Genomic DNA, 17,957 nt, shown 5'->3' on the forward strand with positions numbered 1-17,957 from the left:
CTTCCTACTCCTAACCACAGTGGTCACTTCAGAACAAGGCACGTAATTGAATGCCTGCAATAAGAACCCTCCACAAAAATTCCCTCCACAGGAACCATTAGGGACCACATTCTTCTCTTGGAGGACTCTTCGTTACATGTGTTCAGTCACATATGCATTTCTGAGGCCATCATTATAGGAAGGGACAGGACACATTCTGATGATCAAGCCAATTCTAAAGGATTTCCACATGAAAGGAGAGTGGTCAAATGACAGCTCCTCAAAGGACAACATGGAATGCAGTTACTAGAAAAAAGGAGAAGCAAGGATGGACAGGCAGAATAACCAGGCGGGTGAGGGGGTGGGTAAACAGACTAGACAGAGGTGACTGTGTGGTGCCTCAAAAACTGTCCCGAGAACGGGGCAGAATGGAAACTGTATCACATGGAGCCACAGTGCTGGCCCAATGCCACTGCAAAAATCTGGATTTTCACCTCAGCAAACTACACAGATGGAAAGTCTCCTTCTGGTCAAGATGAAGTAATCAAGACTAGATTCATGATCTCACCTGGAAAAAAACCAAAATTATATAAAATAATGGTCTTCAAGACATTAGGCATCAGACAATGTAGGACAGTGATTCCCTAAGAGATGGGAAATGATCAGGGTGGACCCTATGGCTGCCCCCGTCCATTGCCTAGAGAGACTTTTGCGTACGTTGCACAGAGCGAGGACCCAGCTGAAGCCTGGTGAACTTCCTCAGCTGCTGCCGTGGAGCAGGGATTCTGGGGGGACAATGGCAGCTGACATTTGCAAGCAGAGTTAACAAAGATGAGGAAAGTTGCACCTAGAAGAAACTCTTGGGCTATACAGAAAGCTCAGGTGAAGTCCTCAGCCGGATTCTGATCCACACATGCACGTGAGGTTAGCCAAGGAGGAACCACCTCAATGGGAGGGAGGGAAAAGCACTCAGAGCTCACAAAAGTACTCAGAGCTCACAATCCCCACCAGCCAGAATGGGAAGGTCACTGAAGCATTTGTAAGTCCTCCAAAGCACAAGGCTTTCTTGTGAATGGCGCGAGATGAAATTTCTTCCACCCAATACTGAAGGTAAGCCCACCCCAGTCTCCAGTCCTCCTGACCCAGGCCCATAATAGGGTCCCTCTCACCAGTCTGATGGACCCAGATGTTTCCCGTGCTGGTTGTTATTTTGGGCTTGAGTTTAAACTCTGCTCACACACCCTGATACTATATATAAAGACATAAAAGCAAACAAACAAAAACAGCAGGAGAATTTGGGGCCTGTCTCTGGCATCTGGTGAGGTAGCCACAACTAGTTTTGTGCCCCAGCACACTCCAGGAAGCCTCAAAATCATGACGGTAACATCAACTTATTTGGTGAGTGTCCCCACGCACAATGCATCAGATGGTCTGCTAAGTGTTTTACGAGCATGATGCTCCATAACTCTCCCTACACGGGCCAGCTAAATGCAAAAAGCTGCATAACCCTTTCTTATTGAGACAGTGGGGAAGTAAGGATTTGAAATCATCTCTGTATCTGGCTATACTGTCTCTATGTGACAAAAGATGGAAACACAAAAGCTCAATGAACTATAGACCGCAGCCAAAATGTGTATGAATAACCCAAGGTTGCTCAGGGGACAGATTTGTATATCTAGAATCCAAAGGATAACCGTTAAATAAAAAAAATGCAGGCCATTTACAAGGGAATTGTCACATTGCCTCCACCCTTTCGCAGACCAATTTCCCCCAAATAGCTGTTTTGTGGTCAAATTTAAAATGGAACTATGGGTGGCACGGTGGCTCATGCCTGTAATCCCAGCACTTTGGAAGACCAAGGTGGGTGGATCCCCTGAGGTAGGGGGTCCAAGACCAGCCCGACCAACATGGAGAAATCCTGTCTCTACTAAAAATACAAAATTAGCCGGGCGTGGTGGTGCACGCCTATAATCCCAGCTACTCCAGAGGCTGAGGCTGGAGAATCGCTTGAACCTGGGAGGTGGAGGTTGTGGTGAGCCGAGATCACTCCAGCCTGGGCAACAAGAGCAAAACTCCATCTCAAAAAAAAGAAAAAAAGAAAAAGGAACTATGTTATTTTTTTAGGTTTCGTTAAGGAAACTGAGGCCCAGGAAGTTGGAATGGCCCCACTGAAGGCACACAGTAAATCATTGCCAGCCCTGGATGCTAAGAACTCCTCTCCCAGCGGTTTTATTGATGAAACAGTCTTGTTAGCACTCTTGGCAGTACTAATGACTGGGCTTTTCCTCTCCTGTTATTATTCCAACCTAATTACTATGAGAAGCATCTGTTGTTGAACATGGCACCGTAGGCATAACCGTGATTAATTGGTTTTTATTAATTCCATTCAAAAAATTATGAAGTTCGGTTTTCCTTTAGAAAAATGAAAGCTGCATGCATATGTTACTCTTATGTTAACAATAAGGAAATAAAATGGCTAATCAACATAAGCACAATAACTTTGAAAACTGAGACCTCTGTGGAAAGAGGTGAGGTAAGTTCCAGGGACAAGTTCCGCTTACAGGAGCGAGACACACAGCTTTTGGCAAAGCACAGCAGGCAAAGGAGGCAGCTATAACATTAGACAAGCAATGAAACAGCGTTTGAGCAAATTCTTAATAGATAAATTGAGCTACCACGTCAGTTGGAATTGGAATGCCTGAGAATGCCCCACACAAGGGGCATCTGTACCAATACAAGAGAGTAATGTAGTCCCTGCCACTGAATAGGAACCTGTTTGCACCCAAGACCCTACACCCCTGCAGAAGAGAATCTCCCTGCCACTAAGGACAGAGTCAGTGATGCTGAGAAATCCCTGCCTCCTTTTTACCCAGTGGTTCATGTGACCTTGTTTTTCCAAACACAGCCCCAGGCAGAGACTCGGGAAGAGCCTGTGGATTGTCAGAAATTAAGGAGGGAGACAGGCTGAGCAGGATGGATCACTGAGCAATAAAATAAGATTTGCTTCCCACCTTTGTGCCCCAAATCCCAAGAATTTATTACCTTTTCAAGAGGTCTCTATATAATATACACATGATATTTTATACGCTGTCATTATTTGCAGTAGAGCAAGCAGGGAAAAATGAACCTTTCAGGACCAGGTTCCCTGTCTGTGGTTTACATGTCCTCTAAGCATGCAAAAGTAGCATGGCCCCGGACCCCCAGCCCAGGGTCCAGCCAGCTGCCACCAATCCCTGGCCTTTCCCTGCCTCAAGACACTTGGGACTCGCCAGCCGTTTTATATTCCATTTACTGTCTAACCTTTTCCCTAAATGAGTTCCTTGGCTGGAGGATTTTTCTCAACCTGGACATCTGTAACTCCGATATTTTCTAGCTCAGATTCTTCCAGCGATTCAGGCTTTTGCTGAGCGTGACTATTCAGTAGGGCCTCTGGGATCAATTGCATCATTGGTGCTAATTCCTTAAGCCTTCCTTGTGTGTATACCATGTTCCAGTGTTCCCCTGAGTTGCGATGATAACAGAGATGTCAGATTGACTTTACAGTTAGCGCTGCATCTTAGAGAACCTAAAAGAAGCTGGGCACAAATGTCTAGGCTTTCTTTGGAGAGTTCTATTGATATAAACATAATTTAGGACCTCTGGGATCAGTGAGCTTCAAATTCCTGCCAACAAAACAGCAGAATGAATTTATTCATCCCTTGGATTTTTGTTCAGTCATGTCACCTGGGTTGCAATAGAATGAGGTGCAAGGGGCAGAGTGCCTGTGCTAAGGTAGGTTTAAAGGGCCTTGAATGTTCCACTGTCTGTCACAAACCTCTGCCATTCCTGTGCAACAACACGCCTGGGCTGATCGGTTCTAAGACAAAAGTGACAGCCATACAGAGCACAACCCCTTGAAGACAAGGTACCCCAGCCAGGTCCGGCATAGATCAGCCAGTCCCCAGGTAATCCACAAATGTCTGAGCCACAAATGATGACTGCTTGGGCTCTGAGGTGCTGTGGTTGGTTGCAGAACCATCACGGCCACAGTTAACAAATGCACATGGATTTAAACTGGTCCCTATTTGTCTTCTACACAGCACCTCTCAATGCCTGAAACACCCTTGTTATTTATGCATTTATGTACTTCAAGGTTAGAGGTTCTTCCTATTTTATTCTCCACTGTATCTCTGAGAAGTAAAGCAATGTTTGTAACATAGGAGTTTCTAAATAGACATCTGTGAATACATGAATGAATCTAATTCTCACATTAGCCCCCTGAGGTATTATAGAAACTTCCCTCATTCCTATTTTAGAGATATAGAAACAGAGGCACGGAGCTATGACAAAATTGTTCATTATCACATAGCCCGTGAGGGACTTGGGACTTCAGCCAACGGATATGTTTACATCAGTAGAACTCTCCAAAGTCAGCCTAGACATTTGTGCCCAGCTTCTTTTAGGTTCTCTAAGATGCAGCTCTAACTGTAAAGTCAATCTGACATCTCTGTTATCATTGCAACTCAGAGGAACATTGTTTGTGGTTTCCCAGCAACCACTTTCTAGCTGACCCCCTCCCCACCCACATACACACAGCTCTCCCTTCTCATGGAAGCTGCAATTTGTTCAGTCTGTGTTAAAGGTTTTCACCAATGAATCCAGTGGGAAAGGTCAGAGAATTCACAGGAAGAAATAAATATTGTATGGGAGCCTTTTCGGAAAGCAAGAGAGAGAGTGAGGGGATGGCTCTCCCAGGCTGCCTGATAGTTGAGTTTATATAATAGGTATCTACGCACGTGCTCTCTTAGTGTTTATTGTACACTTGCTCTGTGACAGCCATCACTGTACCTGCAGAGGTTACAGAATACATAGGATGATGTGTCTTCTGTCCTTGAGGAGCTTATATACATATAAATAAATAAATAAATATAAATGAATATATATATTATATATATGTTATATATTTTTTATATATATATATATATTTTTTTTTGAGATGGAGTCTCGCTGTGTCGCCAGGCTGGAGTGCAGTGGTGCGATCTGAGGTCACTGCAGCCTCTGCCTCTTGGGTTCAAGCGATTTTCCTGCCTCAGCTTCCTGAGCAGCTGGGATTACAGGCACGCACCGCCATGCCCAGCTAATTTGTGGATTTGTAGTAGAGACGGGGTTTCACCATGTTGACCAGGATGGTCTCGATCTCCTGACCTCGTGATCGACCCACCTCGGCCTCCCAAAGTGCTAGAATTACAGGCGTGAGCCACCGTGCCTGGCCGAGAAGCTTATATTTTTGTAGAGGGAAAAAATTTTTTTCTTAAGTCACAGGTAAATGAATATGGCAGGGCAGACAGAAAAACAGGGTATTGAGAAAGGTATCCAGGGAATGTACATTTGAAGTCAGTGGTCAGGAACAGGGTTTACTGTTTCAACGTAATGGTCCACAGACCCTTTTGGATAAGCTGCCACTGGAGGAAAGACTTGAGAGAGACGGGGAGTAAGTAAGTCACGTGGCTATACAGAGAAAAATACTGCTTGGCAAAAGCAGTCAGAATTACCCTTGGGCATCCCTTAAGATACTTGAAAGTACAGGACAAGGGAATCTCTCCGCATGTCCAGGGCAGCCAATTTCCCTCCAGTGTTGAGGCTGAATGGCTGATCTTCAGCTGATCTCCAAAGGGAGAGGGTGCCTGGCACTCCAGGGCCAGGTAGTGTGAAAATACGAGGATCATGTCCAGGGTGATGTGACGCTCAGACTCAGAGACAGCACGGGACCCAGACAGAGGGGACAACAGGATCATTACGTGCGTTCTGGGTTCATTCTGGGGCATTCGATGTGCTGTTCAGTGTGGACAGCACATTTGAACCATTTAGATGGCCTTTCTTTATTATTTCCTTTGTCCTTTCTCTCTTTCTCTTTTTTTTTCTTGTTTCTTCTCTCTTTCATGCATATAAATATCCTAATTTATGTAACCTCCAAGAAACCTATGCTACTTGTAACCAAAGAATGAAGGCATAGATTTATGTTTGCAAAAGTCGAAACTATAATCAATGGGTAGAAGCATTAGGGAAAAGACTTCATACCAAGAGCTACCCCAAAGAGAACTGGATTACCCTGGAAAATGAGCTCTGTCTCCGGCAGGACACAGGGGAGCTGAATGATCCTCTGTTATGGGATCAGCCAGGGAACTTGGCTGCAAATAACAGTAACGGTATTGATGTGACTTAAACAGAAATGAATTTATTGAAAATTAATGGGTAGTTCCCCAAATCCACTAACAGCCAAGAGGAAGCCAGCTGGAATTGCTGGAGGCTGGGCAGACCGCGTAGCGGAGGAGCAATGTGGTTGTGAACTGGATGCTGGAGCTGCCACTGGTTCTGTCCTCGTGTCCCTGCTGCTGGATGCAAATGTCAGGGCAGGAATTCAGTGGGCCACGTCTAGCTCTCCTTCCCGTGCCTGAGCTGGCAGAAAGCAGGAAGAAGATTTGTGGTCTCATTTGACATCTTCAAACGGATCTAAAACTCAGCCCTTATCAGGAGTCACACAGTGGGGACCACCCAGCAAACGAAAGGCTGATTGGATGCGAGGCCGTCTTCCCCTCCAAAATGGGTCAAATGTCCCCCAAAGCAACAGTTATTCTGGATAGTGTGATTTACAGAACTAGATAATCTTAAAAAGTCCTTCTATGTCTAACATTTTATAAGTAACAAGTGTGTTAAAATAAGAACCCATGGGAGAAATATATATAAACTTTCCAATTTTCAGAGATAAATTCTACTGCTGTATGACACATTTATGACTTCTGAGCTTTTACTGTAATTGACTAGGTTCCTCTGGTTTCAGCCATTCTACCAGTCTAGTACCCACCAGATACTTACTTAAGTTAGCATCCTACAGCTATATATAAAAGAGATCTTCTCAAGTCAGCAGAGCTTAAAAGGACAATTTATTATGAGAAGCAAGATGTCCCATGGAATACAAAAGTTAAGTTGGAATGGGGTCTCCGTAACAGGGAAACAAAAAGCTCTGAGGCTTTATTTTTCTGAGATTTATTTTTCTCTGCCCCCCTGCATTTCCCCCTCTTTCTGTAGATCTAGTTTCTTTTCATGGCAGGCAAAAAATGATGTCTTTCATTTCCACGTTGGAATGTTATGGTCTGGCCGGGTCACGCCTTTCTTTTGGGAGCTGCTTTATTTTGTGTTGATTACATATTGATGATATCAACCATAGCATATGTTTTCATGACATATTGATGATATCAGCCATAGCATATGTTTTCCCAATCTTGTGAACAAAAACACGGCCCATATGAGGAGGTATTTGGCTGACGTTGAGGCGCCTTGTCTAGGACGTGGTATCTCCCAGGACATGCCATTTAGGTTTCAAGACACAATTAAACTTGACATCTGATTACAGTCACTGTTGGTTACAAACACAATTTTACAATAATTAACTGCCAAATTGCACCACCAAATTCAGTTAGGTAACATAAATTTCACCTTGTTAGATACAATGATGAATTATGAAGGGCAGTGGGAATCTTTAAAATCAATTTTCATACTTCCAATAATAGGTTATTCTTTCCTGAAAGAAACACACACACACACACACACACACACACACACAGAGCATCCTCTAATCAATGAAATACATTGCTTGAGAAGGAAGAGTGAGTTTATAATTTTATCACATACACATCACCCCACAATAATTCATTTATATACATTACATTTTTATCGCAATGCATGAGGTTTGTAATTTTGATGGAAGAATTTTAACGAATTGAGAACTTTGGAAAAGCTCTAGCGGCCCAGTTTTCAGGATTTTCATTAGTTAGTTTGCTTGTTTGTTTCAGAGTGAGAGTTTTGACCAGGAGCAGACACTGAGGAGAGCAAAGACCACCTGGTACTCATCAAGCAGGACTTCTAGAGGCAAAGCTCCTTACCTGTGGAATTCAGAAGTAATTAGACTTCCCTATTATCCAAAGCAGGCATCTGGTACCAGCCTTCTTTCCCCAAAATGTATAAGTAACTAGAATTTCTACACGCTCCACAATGCATATGCGTCAGACCTCATTTTGCAACCCTTGATGACATCAAGGCACCAGAATGTCTACAAATGTAATCAGCTATCATGACCTACATGGCTAATATGGTCCAAACTTACCCTTAAGCTGCTGCTTTAAGGTCCATACACACCCCTAAGGAACATCCACTGTGGTGGGCTCAGTTTTCTCTTGCTGAGGCTCCCGCTGAGCTCCTCTGCAGTGTTCTTTCTTTCTAATAAAACTTCCCTTTTCATTCAGTCTATCATTGATGGGCATTTAGATTGATTCCATGTCTTTGCTATTGTGAATAGTACTGCAATGAACATATGCACGCATGTATGTTTATAATTGAATTATTTATATTCCTTTGAGTATACACCCAGTAATGGGATTGCTGAGTCAAATGGTATTTCTGTCTTTAGGTCTTTGAGGAATTGCCACCATGGAATACTATGTAGTCATAAAAAAGAAAGATAGCATGTACTTTGCAGGGACATGGATGGAGCTGGAGGCCATTATCCTTAGCAAACTAACGAACCTGTGTAACAAACCTGCACTTGTACTCCAGAACTTAAAATGAAAGTTTAAAAAAACCCTTTCCTTTTCAAACCTATACTGTTGTTGGTAAATTCTTCTTACTACCCGTGAGTAAATCACTTTTTGTTGCCAGAGATCTGACACCTTGCTCAGCAGGCACCTACCCTTTTTATTCCCCATATACCTGTCTAAGCAGGAATTGATGACTTAATAAATTTGAAGGAAGATTTTAGCAGAATGAGAATTTGATCAGAGCCTAGTGACTCTAACTAACAGACCTATCAGTAGATAGTCAAGGTTCTCCAGAGAAACAGAAGCAGTAGGACATGGGGCAGGGAAAAAGAGAGAGAGAAAGAAAGAGAAAGTGAGAGAAAGGTTCCAAGGAATTGGCTCACGTGCTAGGGACTAGCTAAGCAAATCTGAAATCTGTAGGGCAGGCTGCCAGAAAGGGCAGGCAAGAAACTCTAAGGGCCGGGAGCTGTGGTCCTGTGGTTCTTCCAGGCTGTGGCCCACAGGTGGAATTTCTTCTTCTCAGGGAAACCTCTTTCTAGTCTGGCAGTGAATAATGGCTAAATGGATTTTGTGGCTAAGGCTGCACAGGGGTATAGAAAAAGTTCAGCAGATATTATTAAAAGGCATTTAATCTCTAGGCAACTCAGCTAGATGAAATGCAATGAAAGAGTCGCTGCTTTTATCAGGAGAGATACATGAGGCATCTTTACCTAACAAACACCGTTTGTTATATTGAAGCTTTAGGGCTGAAGCTGATGAGTTGAAACTCTTTAAGAACAAAAATCTCTTTTGAAAATAATGCTGCACATTTAGGCATTTTTTTTTTCTCCTTTGGGATCTGAAGAAAATTTCCTACTTACTCTGCCCACCCCGCCAACCTTTCTTTGGCTTTTGTGATGTTTTATTCTGTAAAATCCACCCACAGAATGAGGACCACCTGTAAAGGTCATCAAAGGTTGTTTATTCAGATCTTACCAATAAGGGACTTAGCACGCTTTTCGTTTTGGCAGAGACTCCCAGGGGTTTTAAAAGAGTTTTATGGAAGCAAAGGAGTCTTAAATTTTAAGACACTCCCGGATTGGTGAGTATCCTTCGGGGATGAAGTTTTCTCCCAGAGTGTGCTGAAGCAGGGGAGGTTTTTGATGGCTTTGGGATACACTGGCTTACCTTTGATTGATGTGGCTTCTGTTGGTATATACAGGGGGTCTTTAAAGGCTGGGTGGAATCATCTGTGTTTTTCTATTGCAACTGGTAGAATACTGGTCCTTGGTTTCGAGGTCCAGATCTTGCATAAACAATTCCACAGATTGTATCCTAATATCAGCTAGTGTTGAAGACAGGGGAGTTGTGCTGCCAAAAATTAATAAAAAGATGTATATTCTACAGTATTTGAAATGAACCCTCTTTGTTTTGATGTATCGGATCTGTTAGTTACCCTTAAAAATAAACATCTATTTGTCTCTTATATAACTATCTGCTATTTGCCTATTATCTATCTATACATTAACCCTACAGGAATAATTTAGGGATTTGGAGAAAATAACATATTACAGCACTGGACTCTGTTACATGATGAGAGAGCAGATATCACTGTAAAGGAAGAATCTTTATTACCACGGATATTTTATTATCTGTGCTAAATAATCTCTGCAGAAAATGATATCAAACAGTTTTGAATCAATACCAAGTGAACAAACTACCGAATTTACAAAATAATGAAGTCAATATATAGATATATTCATGTTACTTATACCTTCCTGACACTTCAATAAGTGACTTATATAAAGGTTTCTAAATAAATGGCATGGTGTAGAAACCACTATGGTGATGTCAGCAGCAAAAACAACATTGTAATAGCTAATATTGATAAGCATCAATTTGGTGGCAAGTAGTCCTACAAAAATGTTCCAGTGTAATTCTCACACTTAATACAGATAACACAATAAAAAGTAAACATATTTATTAGGCCATATGTCAGCGGTTCTCACTGAAGGTCCATTTCTACCCTAAAAGGATATTTGGCATTGTCTGAAGACAATTTTTGTTGGCACAATGGGAGAGACGCTACTGGCCTCTAGTGGGTAGAGCCCAGGGATGCTGTTAACACGCTACAATGCACAGCACAGCTCTCCCCGACAAAGAATTAGCTGGCCCTAAATGTCAGTAGTGCTGTGGCTAAGGACTCCGGCCTTGCATTCTCCCCTTTGATCTTCTCATCCACCCCATGGGGTAGGGGATATGATTGTAGGAGAGGCATCAAGTCCACCAAACTCTTTCTCTCTTCTTGAACCTCCACCTAGTCAACATCTCCTACTGATAAAACTGATTTCTGGTCAGTGGGAAGTGGGTGAAAGTGTTGTTGTCACCTCTGTTTTGGGTTTACAAAACCTCCTGCTCAGCTCTTCCTATTCTCTCCCTTACTCCCTCCATTGGATGACCACAGATGATCCAGTGCAGGACCCTGAGAGGCCCACAGGAGAAGAAGAATCCCTACAGTGAGAGAATCCTGGGCCCTTGAGTGACTACATGGAGAAGAACCCCATCATTGACTCATGTTAGACTGTGACTGAAAAATAAACCTCTTTGTGTTAAGCCACTGAGTTTCGTGGTTACGCGTTGCACAAATTTTCCTATTTTGGCTAACACAATTATTTCTATTTTTCAGATGAGGAAAATTGAGGATTGCAGAGACGATGGTTGATCAGAAGTCTGGTTCAGTGTAATGCTCTTAGCTGATTCTCTGAGCTCTCTCCTCCTTATGTCACCTTGATCCTCATGTCTGCTGCAATTCCAGTCCTCCTTCCAACACACTCTCTTGAAATTCCCTCTCCTGGCACAGGAAAGTTTTGATTTCACTGATGGACTTAGTTTAGGTTATTTGCACCCTTCAATTTGTCTCTGTGGTTAGGGAGATGTTATGCAATGCTACACGCTGGTTGTCTTGGGTTATCACCTTAACCAGTCATGGACATCAGGTGGGAATGACAGTTGATTCAGCTTCAAACTTGATACCAGGGGTCAGCTGTACCCATTCACGCCTGATGCCTTCTGTGCTGTCTGCCCCGAGTTTTTCTTTCCAAGGATATGTATGTGATGGAGGTGACATTGGATGTTTATGCCACAAAGAACCTTGAGAGGGTCATCCGTTCCCTAAAGCAATAGGTTCCAGGCTTGCTTGAGAATTTCACACAGCTCAGAGACACTGTGATGCCCAAATGGATGTTTATATTCCGAGCCACTAGGCTAAACATCAGGTTCAGCTACAGGAACTTTACACTCGGACTTGCTCCACCCCTTCTGTGACTGTCATCCAAAGGCGTTTATTCTAAGGCAATTATGATTTTGCACTGTGCCTTCCTCAGAAATCTAATGTGTTTGTCACCTACTGGTGAAAGGACATGGCTTCTATTTTAGGTGAAGAAAGAATATTAAGAACTATAAAACTCCCAGTAATTCAGAATGAGGGAGCAGAGACCCAGACCACTTATAGGCACTGCATCTGTTAGTGTTGGATTTATACTCCTGCCCTTAAGTACAGCCATAAAATAGTATCTATTGGATAGTTTCATCTAAGTAGGCTTTGCTTGTTCATCTCACCTGAGTGATTTAAAGTCAAAATTGGTGTTAACTCATGGGGGAAGATAAAATGGAGTGGCCAGTAACTGGGGACTTTTACTAGCTTCATTAGATGCCATTTTCTGAAATGATTTACTAGAGCACAGAAGAATTATTTGAATGTGAAACTATAATATTAACAAATATCTTGTAACCTTGCTACACTTGGAATCAGAAAATTAAGATATGCAGTTCTCTTTCCTGGTCAGTCAGGGAGAAATCACTTGCAAAGAATAACTATGTTGAGAAGAAGATCAAATGTTCTCTTTTGGGACTCCTATGGGCGGGGCTGCTCTGTGCAGTTGTTCAGGTTGGTCACTGAATAAGGGCCCTGGGGAGAGAGAGTAAGTCAGGGGTGACATTTAGCCTTCCCACTCTGTGTTAGATTAAGGACAACAACTTTTTGTTTTCCCACAACTTCCACAGAGAGATGAGATCTAAGTTGTATTTCCTCACATGTGGGCCAGGTTTATGATTCATTTACCCATAGAAAATGTTTATGAAATAAGCAAGAGTTGAAGCCTCAAATCATACCCAAGCCATCTATGTCCAGAACTTGGCTCTTTACCCGAAGAATATGTTAATTGTGATATCAATTAAAATAATTCCAGAATGTCACCTTTTATCACTCTTACAACAAATACAGAAGGGTCAGGGAATCAAAATTAAGGGCCAAGCAGCGTTAACAGTTATTTATTTATTTATTTATTTATTTCTGGTGGCAGAGGCTCCCATTCTAGAAAACATCATTATCATCTGTATGGGTGACATTTAATATTTTCTGCAACCTCTTGTGACATTTCCTCAGTGCAAAAATAGTGGTGAGTGATTGCTATCTAGAGAACAATAGGACAATTGAACTAGAAATGTCAATCACAGGAAAAGGTCAATTATCAAAATATTCTAAGAACATTTTCTGGACCTTAAGGCAAAAATATTTTTGAGTTCACACCTACTGCACTTATAAGAAAACGATTTACAGTTCATACATACTTGCATTAAGTAACATATTAGAGTAAATTACATCTTAGACATTTGTTTTGCATCTTCTTGATATAATACAGTAGAGTAAATGGCCCATAAAGAAGAAAAGAAGTAACTTTTCAATCATAAGATTTTAAATATGCAAACAATATCATCCATAGCAGAGCATGTATAAAAAGGAGTTAGCTGCATTTTCTTGATGGAAGTTTTCCAAAGCTTTCATAGACAGACTGATTATTCAAAATGGTTAACATTTTGTTCTATTAGATCTTGTAATCTGTGTTTCTGATGATTCTCACTGCTTCAGTAATAACATTATCACAAATGTTACAGGGTATGTTGGCAGAAAATAAACCCCAAAGACTTCATGAAACCTTAATAATTTGACTTGAGATTACCCTTTCAATGATGTCAGAATTTGTCCTACTTCTTTGGAGGTTATAGCTTTGGGTATTACTATTTTTAATCATTGTACTCTGTATCAATTAAAGCAAACCTAGCAATAGTAACAGATAAACTTGTACTTTCAGTCAGCCCGCTAAAGTGTCTTTAGAGTCCAGTTGGCTGCTGGAATATGAGAGGCTCTGCTCCACAGTCACTTAGGGATCCAGGCTTCTCCCTTCCAGTGACTGTGGGAAGCCCCTAAGATCTCAAAAGCATTGTCTGGCTTCCTTGCGCCTTGGGCCAACAGATGAAGAAAGACTATTAGAAAGATTACATGGGAGGATATTAGGGACACACCTGAAACTGCCACATAGGAATGTGCCAGACAGTTCATTAGCAGGGACCAAATCATACATCACATACTCTGCTTGCTGCAATAGAGGCCAGGAAATTTACCTGTATGTCCAGGAAGAAAGGGATTCAGAGATTGTGGACATACAGCAAGCCCTAACATACACTCATTATATTTTGATAGCCCTCTTTAATTGTGAATCCAGCTTCCAAACATAGAATACAAACACCAAAAGCTGTATTTTTTAACCTCATTGTCACAGTTGGGAAAGAATGAGACTTGAGCTCTGCCAATTAGACGCTTTTGCGTGAGATTTTGATATGGAAGCTACATTAGGAAATAACTGTGACACAGGGCATCAACATTGTGAAAGACAGTCACAAATGTGGTAGCATGATTCCTGGATCAAAAGTGGTGGTGGCATCTTCTCAAGTGTTAGAGCCATTATGACTTCTCCTACTTCGAGGCTCCTCCCATCAATGGCTCCTCCCATCCATGTCTCCTCCCATTTCATAGTCCCTCTCCTTCAGGGCTCCTCCCACATATGACCCCTCCCACTAATGGCCACTCCCGTTCCACAGTCCGTCACCTCCCTGGCTCCCTCCATCCTGTGGCTGCTCTGGTTTCCTGGTCTTCCCACTTTTCATTTCTCTTTACCATGCTGGCTGACTGTTGAAGTGTCTCTTGGAGTTGTTTCTGGAATCGCAAGCAAACCTCTGCTACCTTTGCTTTGACAATGCATGAGCTTCCTAGCATTTCTTAATATGCCCTTTCCTGCTAAAATTAACAAGAGTTGATCTTGTTTTCTGAAGTTAAAGATGCTGAATGTGATAGCCCTTTGTTTTGGAAAAACAGAAAAACAAAGACAAAAAAACATACAATCTTTAATTCTGAGGTTTCACTCTGGCTTCCCTTGACAAGCAAGAGAGTTCTGTTTAAACCACACAATATACTACTGCTAACATTTACAAATTATAGGATTTTATCTCTAAACTATATCTGATTTTTTTAGTAAGTGGAAAGATTTGATGTATTCGAGAATAGATATAGGGAAATCTTCACTCATTAATGCAGCCAACATTTTCTGAATGCTTATGATTTACTAAATCTTTGTAAAAGACAGAAAACAACTTCTAGGGTATTTTCTTTTGGTCAGGTTTTATTATCTGCTGAGACCAGTTCGGTCAGGGAGACCTTAACCCAGTGGCACTAGAGGAATTAAAGACACACAGAAATATAGAGGTGTGAAGGGGAAAATCAAGGGTCTCACAGCCTTCAGAGCTGAGAGCCTCGAACAGAGATTTACCCACATGTTTATTAACAGCAAGCCAGTCATTAGCATTGTTTCTATAGATACTAGATTAACTAACAGTATCCCTTATGGGATGGACAAAAATAAAGGGATGGGTTGGGCTAGTTAACTGCAGCAGGAGCATGTCCTTAAGGCACAGATTGCTCATGCTATTGTTTGTGGTTTAAGGACGCCTTTAAGCGGTTTTCTGTCGTGGGTGGGCCAGGTGTTCCTTGCCCTCATTTGGTAAACCCATAGCCTTCCAGTGTGGGCATTATCACCATCATGAGCATGTCACAGTACTGCAGAGATTTTGTTTATGGCCAGTTTTGGGGCTAGTTTATGGCCAGATTTTGGGGGCCTATTCCCAACAATTATCTGATACAGGCATGAGTGTTTACTCTTCTTGTGAGATAATCAATAATGTCTTGATGGAAACGGGTATCAATTCGGGGATTCCTGAGCCTTAAAGACCAAATAGGTTTCCCAAAGAGAGACTGTGGTTTGGAAACACAGACGCATCATTGCCCTTTCTGAAACTGAATCAGCAGCATTCAGATTTGTGCATTTCACTTTGGTCATTTTCAGTGGGCTATTTTATAGAGCTCCATGAAATGACTTGATAGTAATTGAATTTCTCTTGTTCTTTGAAATAATCAGAGTCTCAATAATCTTAACCACTGGGGAATAGGGTAGGCGGATCACTGGATAACAGAAGCTCCAGGTGACAGCAGCCCCATTTTCCTCTTTAGAAGGGGTATCTCCTGGTGTTAAGGGAATATGTTTGCATGTTCTCACTCATAAGTGGGAGTTGAACGATGAAAACACATGGATACAGGGAGGGAAACATCACACACCGGGGCCTGTAGGGGTGGGGAGCAAGAGGAGGGAGAGCATTAGGACAAATACCTAATGCATGCAGGGCTTAAAACCTAGATGACAGGTTGATAGGTGCAGCAAACCATCATGGCAAATGGATACCTATGTAACAAACCTGCACGTTCTGCATACGTATCTCAGAACTTAAAAGTACAAAACAAAAAAATGTATGACTCAGAGCAAAAATAAAAGTAGTAAAGTTAAAAAAAAAAAGGAAATTCAGATATATCAGCTTTCAAAATACACAGGTTCTGGGTCTTGCCATTTGGCATGTAGTAGAGTTTTTCAATCTCAACACTATTGACATTTTGGGCGGCATAATTCTTTCTCGTGGGTGGTTGTTCTGTGCATCGTAAAATGTTTACAGTTATCCCTGCCCAATATCCACTAGATGTAAGAAGCACTCCCTTCCCAGTTATGACAACCAAAACGACTCCAGACCATCCGCGATTCTCCTGGGAGGAAAGCTGCCCCCTCACTGAGGAACTGCCTTAGGAACTGAGGGAGTTTTGTTTTGTTGGAGTGAGACTATTTTGATGATGATCTTGTAGAGCTGAGAAATCACATACTCTTCAATTATTTGGAGGTATTTTGCCTATAAAGACGAATCTGTTGTTTTTAAAGTGTCCCTATACTTTGCAAATTCACTTGAAACAATAGACTGAACACTTAGAATGATCACTCAGTCCAAGTAATCATTCAAACATAATTTATTAACTTGTTTTAAACTCTAGTCCAAGTAATCATTCAAACATAATTTATTAACTTGTTTTAAACTCTAGTCCAAGTAATCATTCAAATGTAATTTATTAACTTGCTTTAAACTCTATATAGTTTACAAAATGTTTTCGTGTAAATAATCAAAACTTCATGTCAATTATTTACTAAAACAGTAATAGTAGACCTTTTGTCCCTCAACTCCTAGTCCTCATAACTGTTAACATAACACCATATTTGGCACTATCGGCATTTTTACGTTGACGTCCCCCATTTGGTAGCATTCTAGTAGAGCAGGCTGGGAAGCTGCCATCACCTCTGTATTGATTATGAGGAAACTGAGGCCAGAGGGGTTATAAGTGTAAAGTGCCAGTCCCAGAGCGAGAACAAAGAATGAAAGTCATGCGATCCCTGATCAAAGGCAGTCCCAATACACCATGCTGGCTTTTCACACACTCTCCCAGCTCCCACACTTCAGGGGCAGAAGGAGGATTTGTTTTACATCTTTTCCTCTCTCTTTCCTACAGGCTGACCTAGTTTCTGTGATGGATCTTGCAGAGGGAGAAAGGAAAAGGAGACACAGAAAATATCATGGGATTTATGGTCCTAGTTTCAAGTCCCCACTCTTTCCCATTCAGTGGCATCATCTTGGCATGACAGATCTGAGTTTCTCTTTCATCATCTGTAAAAAGAGTCCGATTCATGTGGTTGTTTGTGAGAATTTGAAGGCAATCAATCTGGTAGATTTTACATGTTTAAAAAAAAAAAGATAAATTTCACATTAAAATTAAAAATTGTATACAAATTAAAAAGTACACTGAGTAAGCAATTGATAAAAGATGAACTGCAAATGTCCAATAGTTATTTTTTAATATTTAAGCTCAGTAATCGACAAAATAGAAATTATAATAATGGTTTGACATCAAATTTTATCACCTTTAAGATGCTAAAGTTGAATCCAGTACGTATTCTTTCTCCTTTTTCTTCCATCAGTTGATTACAGAGGATGAAGCCCAAGAAATGAAGTAGCCACATTATGGAAAAGGCCTGGATTCCTGCATGACTGCATGGAGCAGAAACTCCCATCCACCCTTACTGAGCCATAATGTAACAAGAATCAAAACCTTCTTGATTTAAGCCAATGAGATAATACAGACCTCTGTGACTGAGTAATGTTACATGGTTT

At 41.5% G+C, this 17,957-nt stretch overlaps 1 pseudogene; it reads left to right on the forward strand.

The window, feature by feature from the left end:
- The window catches only part of LOC714722 (transmembrane protein 132B-like), a 41,974-nt pseudogene extending 32,366 nt beyond the window's left edge, over positions 1–9,608 (forward strand).
- The last annotated feature ends 8,349 nt before the right edge of the window (positions 9,609–17,957 follow it).

This window comes from Macaca mulatta, chromosome 11 (genome assembly GCF_049350105.2).
Source record: "Macaca mulatta isolate MMU2019108-1 chromosome 11, T2T-MMU8v2.0, whole genome shotgun sequence".
NCBI lineage: Eukaryota > Metazoa > Chordata > Mammalia > Primates > Cercopithecidae > Macaca > Macaca mulatta.